Genomic DNA, 15,086 nt, shown 5'->3' on the forward strand with positions numbered 1-15,086 from the left:
TGCTTTGGAAAGCAAGCTATCCCATTTTATTTCCTGTAAGTTCTTAAAATCCATAAATAAATAAACCCATCCTTTGTGGTCCATGTTACCTTCTTCCATGTATTCGCTATTAACCAAAATGGTACTGTTTTATTGTACTCTAATGATACGCTTTATTTAACCCAGGAAGCTACATTTATGGCTTGTTACACTAAAATCCAGGTAACTCAGACAAACAAGGAGAAAATGTTACACCATATGTCCAAAATTGGATAATGTTGAGATTTTTCAAGACAATACACTGAGGTTTCAATATGAGGGAAAAAAATCTTTCCAAACATTAGAAAAATACTATCAAATACCAAATAGCTGACGTTACTACAATAAGCTAAATACAGAACTAATGCCTTTACAAACAAATGACTGAAACGCTAAGATCCACCAGAGGCAAAATTGGGTTTGCCAGGGTTTTTTTCTGGCCCAAGCTTCCCAAACTTCTAACCCTGCCTTAGGATGACAAAGGGCCTCTATCAAGTAAGGCCAGGCCAGTGCTCCTGTTGCTGTTCCCCACCTCAAAATTTACTAAAGCAAATTTTGCCCCCTTCAGCTAATTGAAAAAATGATTCTGACAATAAGATAATGTATTGAAAATAGGTAAAGTCCTCACTTCATTTATTAACAAGTACTTGTTGAGAGTCTACTATGTGTCAAGAATAAGCTGGGAATGTAGAGACAATGCTTGACCCCTTCTTTCAGGAGTTCTCTGTCAAAAGCAGGAGAGAAAGAGACAAAGAGAAAATGGAACCAATACATTAAGCCCACTGATAAAGGTATGTGCAGAACATTGAAGAACAATACACAAAGGGGTAGAGACTGGACTCAGAGAAACTCAAGAGGTAGAAAACTCAGTTCTAAAGAATGAAGCAAGACAAATGTCTTTTAGGCAAAAATAAAGGCCAAAACATCATGGAGGTAGAGTGAAGGATTACAGGCAGTTCCATGTAGCCAGAAGGCAAAGCAAAGCATAAGGAAGAGGGGATAAGAGATAAGCTGGGGAGAGAGATCGGCAAGTTCCAAATGAAGAACAAAAGAGCTGACAGGGAGCTTCACTGCAGGATGATAAACAGCGAGTAGCAAAGTCAGATGGTAATTAGAATTAATAAAATCAACATTTACCACGTACCAGAACTGTCTCCAAGCTCTTTACGTTCAGTCATTTTAAATCTTGCAACAAGACCATCACAAATCAAAGACATAACTTGCTGAAGTCTGCTGCCAGTGCGACACAGCAGGGCCAGCACTGACCCCTGTGACTGACCACTGGGATACAGCACCTCTGTATTTTGCAGAGACCACAGCGTGACAAGAGTGCATATAAGAGTAACCAGTCTGCAGCCAGGAGACTGGTGAAGGACTGGGATACAGGAAGAGTGTACGTCTGGCCAACGAGATCACAGCGAGCTGTTCACACCAGCCAAGGACTTTGGCTTTTCTTCTAAAGGCATACGGACCATAAATAATGACAGTTTACTGAATACCTTCAATGTGCCAGGAGCCCGGTAAAGTGTCCTAGGATTCATGATTGGACTTAATCCTCAATACAGATCTGCAAATTAAATGCTAGGCTCCTTAAAGAAACATGGTCTTAAGAGATGACATGAGAAGCCTGCGATCCCGTCCTCAGAAGAGTTGAAACTTGAACCCAGAAATACCGTGAATCACTTTCTTCCCTCTTTCATCATGTTCTCTTACAATTATTTGCCAGCATATCTTACCTTCCAGCTGAACTACTGTGAGATCCTCAAGGACAGCCACACCTAGTCTTATTCTGTAACCCCCTTATCAGTGAGTCCCGCTGCCTTGCATGTAATAAGTGCTGTATACTCTTAAGTGCGTTTGTTGAATGAATGCATGAATAAAAGAAAGTGACAGACAGAAAAAAAGTAATAAGATCTTGACACCGGGGTCTTTTTTGAATAACAGGGTGTTCTGGCTTGTTCCTCTGAACCATGTGCACTGATCTCTTTCTCTCTCTCAAAGCCCTTTCAACCATTCTCTGTACAACCAAAGCCTTGCTCAAGCTCCATAGCTGCTTGTGGCCTTAGCCTTCTCTCACATTCTCTGATTCTCCAGTCTGTGTACCACTCCATAATGGGGATGGCGGAAAACAATGAACACAAAGGTAGAAAACATCTCAGATGCAATTCTCTGGGCCCTATATAAATATCTCAACACCTACCTGACTTGGAGCAAGTCATCATCATGGCTAAACTTCAGAGTCTTCATCTCCAACACAGAGAACGCAGCCACATACTTTAGAAGATCAAATAAAAGTGCATACAAGCACCTTGAAAGTTATAAAGCCCTGAATAAATGTCAGAAATTCTTTCTGTGTTATAATTAGTTACATACATACCTTCTTATTCCCTACCAGAATATAAACCCCTCTAAGGCAGAGCCTTTCTAATTAATCTTTATGCCATGTTTATGCCACAGAGACATAAACATGAAATGTAACCAATACCAAGTCATAAATGAAGGGATGGATGAATGAGTGGAGTCTCTCGAAGCAGTGGCAAAGTCCCTACTGGAGTGAGCTCCGTGAAGAATGATAAGCATTGGGAAATTCATTTCTTCTATGACCTTCATGCAGGGAAGGAGAGCATTGCTTAGATTTTTTTTATGAGCCTTCCTCCCCTCCTGCTCCTCCAATGTCCAGATAATATTTTGAGATACCATTTTCATTATCATTGGCAAGAAATGTAGGAGAAAACACATTACAGCAAATACAAGTTTTCCAATATATGAAATGTATTCACTAAATTCTTCATGTATTATTGAATATAGACCTTTTTCTCACGCTCCCAGGACTACAATGTAGTGTTGTATTTATCACTAGTTCCAAAATAATGCAAAATTACTTCAAAAATGAGTAATACATATGGCACATATACACACACACACATATACACACAAACAGGAGGCTTTGGAAGATCACCAAATGACCCTGCCATGGGTTCATTTTAAGTCAAAGCACCTAAGTTGAATACTTGTATCTTCTTCTCTGTCCAGAATGAAATACTTAACTGCTGTCCTCAAAGACAGGGTCTGATTCATCTAACAGAGAGCTTAATTTTAATATAAGACAAAGGCTAAAAGGGATTTATTCTTTCAGGATTCTAGAGGACCACTGAGTTCGAATTGACATGAAAATTTACCAATTAAAGTACTTAAGCACTGGAAAAATTGGCTTATAACTACTGGCACATCCATCTCAAATACAGTATAAATGTCATCACACTTACTTCTTATAAACACGGATCTTCACTTTCTTTTCAAAAAAAAAAAAAAAAAGAAAAGACAAAAGGGAGGGCCCCAAAGAACACAAGCCCCCCCAACCCCAAACTTGTTCCTCTCCCTCTCTGGCAATATGAGCACGCTCCCATCATCAGCGCCAACATTTATAACTATAAACTGAAACCACATGCCAGTCTTCCAAGTCACTCTGTAATTAAGGAACCTAAATAAATCTTTAGAGAAGTCTTTAGTTAAAAACAGTTGTGACCCATATGCTTCACATTATTTTGTGACCGTGTCAGCATTGTTATTTACCACACACAGAAATGAATGGTTAATTATAATATAATGACGATAGCATAAGGGGTAAACATGGTTTTAGTTCTGCCACATCAAGGGCATGGTTTTATCCTCATCTTCTGTCCTCTAGTTGAGCTCTAAGAATAGGGTCAGCCTGATGTTTAAAAGCCATCTCCCCTTCATTTCCAGATCAGCTACATGGCTGTTCTTTGAGAGCCAAACTTTCTCCAGTACTAAGTATGTTTCCAAACAGCTGTATCTATAACTTTTAGGTTTTAGAAGTTTGGTTTGGGGCTCATCTGTTATTTTCTGTCAGGGTGGAATGCTGGGTTGCATGTTCACAATTGTCTAGCTGATATTTATGTTCCTCTCCCATCTTATTTCTGTTCAGAGTGTTCATCAGAGCGGTTCTGCTTTCATGGCCATCAGAGGCAATGGCAGGGCTTCTTTTCCCAAAACTTCCATGCTCTCCACCCTGCCCTGTCCTTTCTAGGTTTGTTTCATCTCAAGTGTAAAGCAGAAAAGATGTTTGTGACACTCAAATAAATCCAGGGCTTACACTCTTTCAAACATGGTCCCATGTTTCAGCCTCTCTCTGGCTCTTCCCTAAAGAGTTGCTTGAGAAATCATTCTCCAAAGCCAATCTAATCCATTCTGAGGACTGGTAGCTGGACCTCTCCATTAGTCAAAGTGTTTAACAGAACTAAATTCATCTCAGGAAACTTACCTGAACTTAGATAACTGTTTCCATCTTATTTCAAGTCATTTTCTTCAAAAGCTTTCAAAATGGTATTCCTTTTCATTCAATCCTGAGCCCTAGAGTACTTTCAAATTATAGTAGGAAATTCTCCTTCTGAATTCAACCCTCTCAAAATAGCTCAGTCTCAAAATTTCCACATACAATTGAGATATACAAGTCTCAACCATTTCTTTTCCTTTCTAGCTCTGGGTTAGCCCTAAAACTGGGTGTTTCCAAACTAACCCCCCAAAAAAGTGTTTTTTTTAAAGTGCCTAACCTCCATGCTTCCCGAATTCTAACTTCATATTAAGCTCGATCAGGACTGAGGTGGTCCACAAGGGCATGGAAGAGAAGGAAAAGGAGAAAGGGAAGTGTGTGGTGTGTTTTGCATGGAAACTTTGAGTTTTCTTAAGGAGAGGCATTAAGTTGGCCTTTCTTATATCTTTACATCTATAATTGTCTCATATTCTTAATTCAGAAATATTTGCCCGCTTGGAAAATATCCCCAAGTAGACAGTTTGATATCATTGTCAAGTTAGTGTTATGCCCTAACATAACATTCATCTTATCACATCTTAAGGGAAAACTTGAGGGTAAATAAGTCTTTATAGTTATTGCACTTTTATCCTAGAAAGCTTCACTGCAGTCTTGTCCTATGCCAGTATAAACATGGTAAATTAACTTATGTACGCATTATAGTTACCCCTCCTAGCCACAGCATTGGTAAGCATTTCTAAATAATCCAAGCTTTAGTGCAAGAGAAGGTAGAGAACAAAAATAAGCCTTTCTTCAAAATAAATGGCAATGGGCAAAGTGTGCACTATGCAGCAAAAAGAAAACAATGTGAAAACAAACATAACAGATGAGATTGGGAGGAGGTGGATGGTAAAAAACCTAAGTGGTTGGAAGGTTTCTACATTTCACATAAAGCGGGACAATGTTACTCTATATGGATTCTAAAATGTTAAGGTATATTATAATCCCTAGAACAACCACTAAAATAACATGAAGAACTATAGCCAAAATAACTAAAAAGTAAATGAAATTATACAAATAAAAAATTCAAATAATCCGGCCACGTGTGTGGCTCATGCCTGTAATCCCAGCACTTTGGGAGGCTGAGGCGGACGGATCACCCGAGGTCAGAAGTTCAAGACTAGCCTGACCAACATGGTGAAACCCCATCTCTACTAAAAATACAAAAAATGAGCTGGATGTGGTGGTAGATGCCTATCACCCCAGCTACTCAGGAGGCTGAGGCAGGAGAATTGCTTGAATGTGGGAGGTGGAAGTTGTGGTGAGCTGAGATTGCACCATTGCACTCTAGCCTGGGCAACAAGAGCAAAACTCCATCTCAAAAAAAAAAAAAATTCAAAAATAATCCAAAAGAAGCCAAGAATAGGGGAGCAAAAAGAAAAAAAAGAAAAAAAGAAAAAGAAACAAATAAATAACTGAATGACAAGTTAAATCCAATCATGTCAATAATTACATTAAATGTCAGTGGACAAAATACTCCAACTAAAAGGCAGAGAACGTAAGAATGCATATTAAAACAAGACTCAACTATATGTACCTATAGGAATGACATTTAAAATATAAAATCGTCCGGGCATAGTGGTTCACGCCTGTGATCCTAGGACTTTGTGGGGCTGAGATGGGCAGATCACTTGAGGTCAGGGGTTAGAGACAAGCCTGGCCAACATGGCAAAAACCCGTCTCTACTAAAAATACAAAAAATTAGCTAGGCGTGGTGGTGGGCCTCTGTAATCTCAGCTACTCGAGAGGCTGGGGAGGGAGAATAGCTTGAACCAGGGAGGCCAAGATTGCAGTAAGCCAAGATCGTGCCACTACACTCTAGCCTGGGCAACAGAGTGAGACTTTGTCTTAAAAAATAAAATAAAATAAAATAAAATAAAATAAAATAAAATATCATAGACAGGTTGAAAGGAAATAAGATAGAAAAAGACATGCCATACAATAACAATTTTTTTTTTAAAGGCATTGCACTTTTCTTTTTATACATCTAATCTCAAAGAAGTCCCTAGTTGCCACCCCAATATAACAAAGATGCTATGTCATAGCATTACATATGGCAGAATGCAGTTGAAAATTATCTTAGAAATGAGCTACAATCTTTTTTTTCTAAGAATGTTTACCAACATGTAATGTTCTAATTTCATTTACATTCTTATATCCTAAACATAAGTGGCCGGGTTGCTTTCTTTTGGCTACATAACCGGAAAAGGATTGTTTTTACTGGCTACAAAACAAAAATAATTCATCAAGATAAATCATTTTAAGATGACATCTGTTTTAGAATGACAACAGCAAAGCATCAAATAAAACTCAAAAGCCAGGCTTTAAAATAGGACATGATGAATATGCATTTTAGTTTCTTCTTCCTTTAGAATCACACTTGTTTACACAACACAGATCTCACAATATTTTTTTGAAATTTCATAGATTACCTAGGTCAGCCTCAACATATACCTAGGTATATGTTATTTTTTGAATGGGTCACTCAAAAATATACTGTAATCTTTTTTTTGAGACACAGTCTCACACTGTCGCCCAGGCGGTAGTGCAGTGGCACGATCTCAGCTCACTGCAGTCTCCGCCTCCTGGGTTCAAGCAATTCTCCTGCCTCAGCCTCCCGAGTAGCTGGAACTACAGGCGTGCATCACCACACCCAGCTAATTTTTTTGTATTTTTAGTAAGACGGGGTTTCACTATATTGGCCAGGATGGTCTCGATCTCCTGACCTTGTGATCTGCCCACCTCAGCCTCCCAAAGTGCTGGAATTACAGGTGTGAGCCACTGCGCCCAGACTGATCTTGACAGTCAAATGGAATCATTAAGGAGGCAAAAATCGAGTATCTGAATATCATGTGTATATAAAATGATTCATGTGTTATAATGTTTTAAAATATAGAAATCCCTGTGTCAGATGCCTTCAAAACAGAGCAACTCCATCTTGAATAGGGACTGGGTAAAATAAAGCTGAGACCTACTAGGCTGCATTCCCAAAACGTTAGACATCCTTAGCCACAGGATGAGCTGAGAGGTCAGCACAAGATACTGACCTTTGTTTCTCTGATTCTCTAATAAACCTGTTTGTCATTTTACTCTGTGGTTTCTCCTGAAACTCACCAAAACCAAGATGGTACTCACTGTGAGGGGTCTGAGGATGATGATTAAGAGAAGCTCTAAGGTCATAAAGACCCTGCTGATAAAACAGTATGTGGTAAAAAAAGCTGGCCAAAACTCACCAAAACCAAGATGGTGATGAAAGAGACCTCTGATCCTCCTCGCTGCTCACCATACACTAATTATAATGCATTGGCATGCTACAAAACACTCCCACCAGCACCATGACAGTCTACAAATGCTATGGCAACATCTGGAAGTTATCCTATATGGTGTAAAAAGGGGAGGAACCCTCAGTTCTACGATATGCCTACCCGATTCCCGGAAAACTCATGAATAATCCACCACTTGTTTAGCATATGATCAAGAAATAACCACGACAAAAGCCAACCAGCAGCCCTTGCGGCTGCTCTGTCTATAGAGCAGCCATCCTTTTGTTTCTCTGATTCTCTGATAAACTTGTCACTTTACTCTGTGGTCTCTCCCCAAATTCTTTATTGCGCGAGACCTAAGAATCTTGGGGTCTGGATTGGGATCCCTTTCCCATAACACCTGCATAATTAGACAAGAATCTCTTCTACTTCAGCATTAGAATTAGTAAGCAAAGCTCATTATTTCAAAAGTTCACATTGCTGGAGAAAATAATCTAAAACACAAGGGGTAGTTTTCTTTAGAACTTTTATTTGTAATCCTCTTGTGACAAAGAAACTTAGGGACACCCCAAAATTTTTTCGAGCCTGGGAGCCTGACCATTATCAAATCATATTGGAGACCCTCAAGTCTGCCCCAGCCAGAACCAGCTTGCTAAGAGGCACTCAACAGAATAAGCACCTTTCCCTCTACTGGGACTGGTGAGAAAGTGGACTGGGTCAAAGAGTGACTCTTTTTCAAAGGTGGATTGCAAAAGCCAGGTACTGGAGACACACATTAGGAAGTAGATAAGGGATTTAGAGAGACTAAATTATCCCAGGAAGGAAAAGCACTGGACTTAAGATATAAAAGCAGAGAGGAGGAAACATCTGTCTTGAGGGCCTGGAAGCTGCTCTTTGGAATTTAGTAGCAATCCCTTGTGCTGCTGAGGACTTCCTTCTGACACTTGCTTCAAAGAAAATGGTACCTAGAAATGCCCAAGGCACGAAACCACCACAGGGGGAAAGTTCCCTACAGTGGAGCATCCTGTTGGGGTTTGGCAAGAGGTCAAAAGCAAAAAGGCTAATTCCACTTCTTTATCTGCCCTTGCTACTGCAGGCTGTTATCTCACAAATTAATGAAGCATGAATAGCTTCCACTGCCTTGACTTAATCCCTTAATAACTAAAATGGAAGAGTGTGTGGAAGCAGGGGTGAGGTCATCCAGAAGAGCAGGGCTCCCAAAGGAGTTCATGGGTACCCATGAGGTAAGGGGCATTGTACTCACCATGAGGGCTCTAAGGGTGATGATTAAGAGAATCTGTCCTCTAGAAGCTTAACATTTAACAAGAAAGACATCTAAGTCCCCCCCCCAAAAAAGGGGGTAGAAGGTAATAAACATATCTGCTAGCTCCTGAAGATATTCGGAAAAGGAAAAAAAAAGGCTTTTACTGACAGAAGCATGTCGTGGAAAGCTGCAAAATCTGAACCCCAACGCATATGCAAGGAAAGAGGCTGGGAGGAAGCAGACAGCAGGGAGGAAATTATGCTATTTCCCCAGTACAGAAATGAACAAAACATACCGTTTTGGGGAAAAGAACAAATACACAATTGGGGCTCTTTCTTTAAATTCAGTAAGTTCTTAAAGCGTTTTTACTATCTCTTAACAAAAGTATTCTAACAATCATCTTTTAATATCCAACTCTTTTAAAAATAACTGCCCAGTTACAGTCTACAAGAATAGCTTTTCTGGCTCAAGGTAAATATACTTTAAACAAATTCCCAACACAAACATTTCCAAACTTTTTGGCAAAATGGCTTATTTCAATTAATTTCGTGATCAATTTTTATGACTTTGTTACAAGCAACTAAATCGCGAAAACACTTATCCCAAGAGAAGTTATTCCACAGACCTTGCTAATCACCTTTAGAACTTAAAGCTAAATTTAATGTTGCATTTATTAAAAAGAATGGTTTCTGCATGATTTTTTACAGACAGATGTTCTCTACTAATTTAAAGACTTAAAAAGCACCACCTCATATGCTACTTTTTCTAACTTTGAAACACATTCCGATCTAAGGTACTTCATATCCACATCTCAAATAGTTAGACTGCTTAATTAAGTGAAGCTTTCATGTTTACAACATTCAAATGTAAAACACTCTCCTCTAACTCTGACAGCCCTCAGTGTCCCATCTGCCCTAGAAAGTACTACGCTGGGGACCTTACATAGCACCATATACTGTGGAAGTGCAGAAAGGTCTGGCTCAGGTTATCACAGAAGGCAATGGGTGGGGATGCCATTTGAACCGGAACCCCAAGTACATACTGTTCTGATTTTTTCTTTTTAATGCATAAAGGAGAGAAAATGGGGAGTAGTAAAAGGTTATCAACTTCTTCAAGCTTTGATTTATGCTTCAAGCCTTACAGAGCTGTGCAAAGGATGTCTATAAAGTGCCCTGTGTCTGAAATGCAGCAGGTGCTCAGTAAAATACTAAAAGCCATGCTGAAGCTAAATCTGTGGGTGTGCCTTACAGAATCAATCTATTCACCAATCTTTTCATGTTTAGGAGAACCAAATCTATTGCCATTTCATAGAGTGGCTGCAAAATTCAATTAAATCTCCCAGTATTAATGAGATGCCTGAATATAGATAGATACTTGCACATACATACACACAGACCACTGTGTATATACCATGAAATGTCTGAGCTTGCATATATTATTGTACAGAAAGAAAAGTGAATTGGCAAAACAATAAAAATAATAGTCTTTCTTGTGAATAGCTAAATTTATATTGTGATACTCTAAAGAAGGCAGCATTCTGGGAATAATTTTAAGAAAAATCAGTACTCATTAATTCAATAAATATTTTATGTGTCAGGAGAGTGTCAGGCAGAGGCATACAAAGGATACTGTCCCTACCCTCAGGAGCTCCGTTTAGAGAAATCATGTACTACCTAACTAGAAAATAATTGTTATGTGAGGGCAAGTCATTTAATCCATGTCACCTGTTGAAAACAACAACAACAAAACTTTTCCCCAAAGCATGAGAGGAATACTAGGACCAGAAAAATAATTTTTTTGAATTCAAATTTTGCTTTTCTTCTTTCATCCAGGCACCCAATACCTCCCAAAGAAACCCTTTCCTTTCCATCACCAGTTTTCCATCGTCTTAGATGGGTTTCTCATTTTTGGCTTTCAGGAACCTCTTAATGGGGACTTCTATATCTAAGCAAGGCATTTTCACAAGCCATCTTGATACAATGCTGTCAAAATATGTAATTTTTTTCATTACCATGACTCCTTTTCCAGTTCTAATCTTGTCCCCATTGTAGCCAGATTTAACTTCATACTTTTTAAACATTTCTGTAAGAAATCTGTTAGAACTCAAAGCAAAAATCTATCAGTTCTGTGCCCCAAAACTATGGTTCAAAGGTGTCCTGTGACTGTGAGCATAATGCATTTATTTTGCTTACGCGCCAGAGAGAAGTCTTAGCAGCAGGTCCACGGATTTTGGGGGCAGTCTTGACTGTCACGATCCTAACATTGTCTGGAGACTCTCCTCCCCGCCATATCCAGGATTTATGATGCACCTATTCAAACGAGGCTTGCAAATTTGGGACAGGGACAAAATGTAGAAAGCCTTCCTCTAGATTTCCAAATAGAAAACAAGTAAGTTCCATCATGACTTAGCCAAAGCCATGTCTTAATTTTAAAAAGAAAATCAGTGACTCAAAGGACATCAGAGGATGATGATTCAGACAATGGAGAGAGAAGCCCCCTTAGAGACTGAGCAGGCTCCAGAGCTACAGTGATGGACAGCTTTCTCTGAGAGGACTGTATGTGGTCAACGTAGCAGGGCTGACGTGGCTGTATCTTCCAGATGGTTTCCACTCCCAACCCCTCCTTTACCCCAGTCCTGGTTGCCATCCTAAAGAAAAAGTTTCAACAATAAGGAAGCTCAAGATCCCATGTCATTCTGCACATTATTTGAGATTGCTTATGTTTACGGTATTTTCAATGCTAAAATGCCTGCATAACACAATGGCTTCAAAGTGGTCACGTAAGAATGGGTAAAGCAAAAATCTCATATACCACTCTGCCTGACGGCTATCTTTCCTGCAGCCCCCTCCTCCCTACTGGAGTTAGCCTAAAATGCAAAGAGGCCACTCCCTCCCTCATCAGCTCACAAGTTTCCTAGGCTCTCCATCACTACAGGCAGAGTCTGGCCCTGGACTTTAGGCAGGGAGTGACTAAACAGCCATGCTTTACGCTATGTGATTGCTAGAGGAAGATTTAACACAGGTACACAGAAAGTACCTGATACAAAGGGTTTCAAACAATTCTTGCATGCTTCCATCACACAGACAGCACTACTCCAGAACACACCCAAATACAGAGCACTCAAATAACTGCCTGAAAGTGTTTTTAAGTCATGTCAATACATCTCAAAAGTGGCTACAAGAAAATGACTGTGTTGAAGTATCACACACAGATTGCATATATATTTTTGAGAAAGGCAAACACTTGAATCTGCAAGCAGGAAGTTAGTATTTATTACTACATGTCTGCAGAGGCTTAAAGTTACCTGATAAAAGACTAAAGACAATCCTCCCAGAACAGTTGGGTAGGAGCTAGAGACCTTGGATCAGAACAGAGACTGCTTCAGGGTACTCCGGAGACAGGCATCAGGTCCTTGGGAGCTCTACAAAGTACATATATTTTTATTACAAAATGTAAGGTTCATCCAAGCTTGTATCTTCAATATGAAAGCTCCATTTCTACATACCCGGACTGATTTCTGGTTACCCAGAGAGGTCAAAACCAGGCAAGATACACTCATACAGAACCATATCCTAGAAGCTTGATTTCTCACTGATGTGCTACAGATTACAAAGCAAGCAAGGCCCTTCTCTAGAGCTGGCCCTGCTGTTCTTCCTGGCTCATTTCCCTGGGACTCCCTGCCTCTCAGCTCACTCTAGGAGTCCCTTGCCTGCACACCTATAAAATACTGTTTCTACATCTATTACAGCCTTGTAATATGGTGTGTAATATGTGGTGTTTTAAGTTTGGGAGACTTTTTTGTTTACAGTTTCTCTCTCTTGAGAGTCGGAATTAAAACTCACCATCTAGTGCCTTGCACAGTGCAACACATGGTATATGCTCAGAAAAAAATTGGTGTAATCAATCCTAACATCACCATTTCTCCTATTCATGCAAAAAAGAGATATAATTAATGTATGGCATTTTCAAAGCCTATGTTTGCTTGCCGACTATTTATAAATAACCAAATAAAGAGGAAATCAAATGAAGTGTTATTTCAGTAGGCATATATATAAGCGCACATTCATAGGCTTATAAAGAAAGAGGTCTGTGGATTTAAAATACTCAAAGAATAAAGTTAAAGAGGAGTGAGACTCTATTTTATACTTTAGTTAAAATTCTTCATTTGGTTTATTCAGATTCAGCAATTCTCTCTAATGCTAGTCTATATTAATTCAATGTGAAGAAGTAGGCAAACAGTCACCTAAAATCTCCTTTTAAAAGTCAAACTGTGATTACATTTGCGCTAGTAACATTGCAGGCCCTTGCTAGTTCTTGAACTAGGGAGCAAAGGCAATGAGAGTCATCTTCAGAGCTGACTGATAAGACTATGCTGCTCCTATCCTTCTTACCCAGCTTACTGTCCCCAGTTGATATGCCATCTTGTCTCCAAAAGCTGAATGGTCAGTTCTCTAGGTTTTCCTTGAACAAGTATCACTTTTATCCTCACTTCCTTCTTGAGTTCATAGCCGATGTATCAAGTGCCTACAATCTGCCAGCAACTGTGCCCAGCATGAGAAGGGATAAAAACGAGGCTGCCCCTGCTCTCCAGATCCTCAAGTCCGAGGCTCTCCCTCCATCATGGCCTGCTAAAACACCAAGAGCTACCTATCACAGTCCCCTTCTGCCCCCGCCCATCAAAATACATTCTCCTCCAAAGAAGCATTAGTTTTAGTGTTCCAAATTTATGTTGAGAACAGGTTTTCTGCACCAAGAAAATCACTGAAACCTGCAGAGGTGGGACACTCAAAATTTTATTGGTTGAATGAACAAATACATCTTCCAAGACTCCACACATTAAATCTTTCTAATTTAAATTGCTAGGAGAGTGCCTAGAAAAGCTGCAGTGACAACCCTCTGCTCCTCACCTGCATGCCGTTCCTGTCACTGATATCTGACATGCTGTTACATCCAAACAATTCAGTGACAAGTCCTAGGATGATGCCAGAGGACCCTTGCTGGAGCTTTCTATATGCCAACAGTAGGCTTGCTGACAGAGAAGAAAATCTACAGATTTGGAATGAAGCCACATGTCTCCAGAGGTTTTAGAACTAAACACCTGCTAAAGGAAGACATCCCTGAAATTTTTATAAACTGTCAAAAAGGAAATGACAATTTCTAAAACTATTCTAGACCAGTAGTTCTAGCCTTATTGCTTAAAGGTTAAAACAGGAAACACACATACGCACACACACACGCACACGCACACACACATGCACACTCACATGACTGTTTTCTTCAAATATGTATACTTCAAATAACTACAGATTGAGAAAACAGCAATCTCTACAATAACTCCCAAGGCCAAAGACTGAGAATCATCACTCTACCCTCCATGGTTGCCTGATCACCATGATAAATCAGTTTCAGTCTGGAGAACTTTCGATTTGTCATGCGCCTTATGGCACCTCACTGTTGCAGAGGTTTCTGCAGAGATGAGGGGCCATTCAAATTAAGTCTAGGTTTGCTTCCTAAATTTTCGTAAAGTGAAGACAGACCAAATTACTAATGATTTTTAAAATTAAGGATCTGTCTTTTATTGGCAGTGGAGAATGTGTACTCTAGGCCCCTACCAGAGAATATAACCTCCAATTAGCTGATGACCACCTTTAATTCAAAGCTCATTTATGAGAAAACAGAAAACAAATAAATGAACACACAAAAAAACTCACAGACCTAGGAGGCATCTGAAGGAAACATTGCAACCTATCTGTTTCTTGTATTCTTCAACTGAGTCAAAACATCAATAAGCTCAGCACTTGTACCCTTGGGTTCTCATCCCTGGATGTATACTGGGTACCTAGGGAGTCGATACCTTGTTCCCCCTCCCTAACCCTCCAGATTCTAAGGGAATTCTGCACTGGTTCTAACAAGCAGCCACGGATGACAGCCACCTACTTATATCTTTTATAGATTTGCTTTTCCTAAACTGTGCTTTGGCGTTACACCTGCTGCTTCCACTTAGTGACATGAGAAGCAGCTACCTAAAATGCACTACTAAGTTTTGGGAGGTGTTACTCACGATGACACTCTTCACATAGTAAGTCTCATAGGAGAAATCTCTTTGAAACCTAACCGGCAAGGAAAACTTTGCTTCTTTTGAGCAAATACACTTTGATCTTATATGCAAAAATAATGTAACTGATCACATTTCCCTTTTTTGCTTTGA

The 15,086-nt window shown here is 39.6% G+C and overlaps 1 protein-coding gene across 7 annotated transcripts in view; it reads right to left on the minus strand.

Moving 5' to 3' along the window:
• Positions 1-15,086, minus strand: part of MYO1B (myosin IB) — a 185,816-nt gene that overhangs the window by 99,274 nt on the left and 71,456 nt on the right. The window lies entirely within an intron of this gene.

Source organism: Aotus nancymaae, unplaced genomic scaffold, assembly GCF_030222135.1.
Source record: "Aotus nancymaae isolate 86718 unplaced genomic scaffold, 86718_ANA_hifiasm-v0.15.2.pri h1tg000008l, whole genome shotgun sequence".
NCBI lineage: Eukaryota > Metazoa > Chordata > Mammalia > Primates > Aotidae > Aotus > Aotus nancymaae.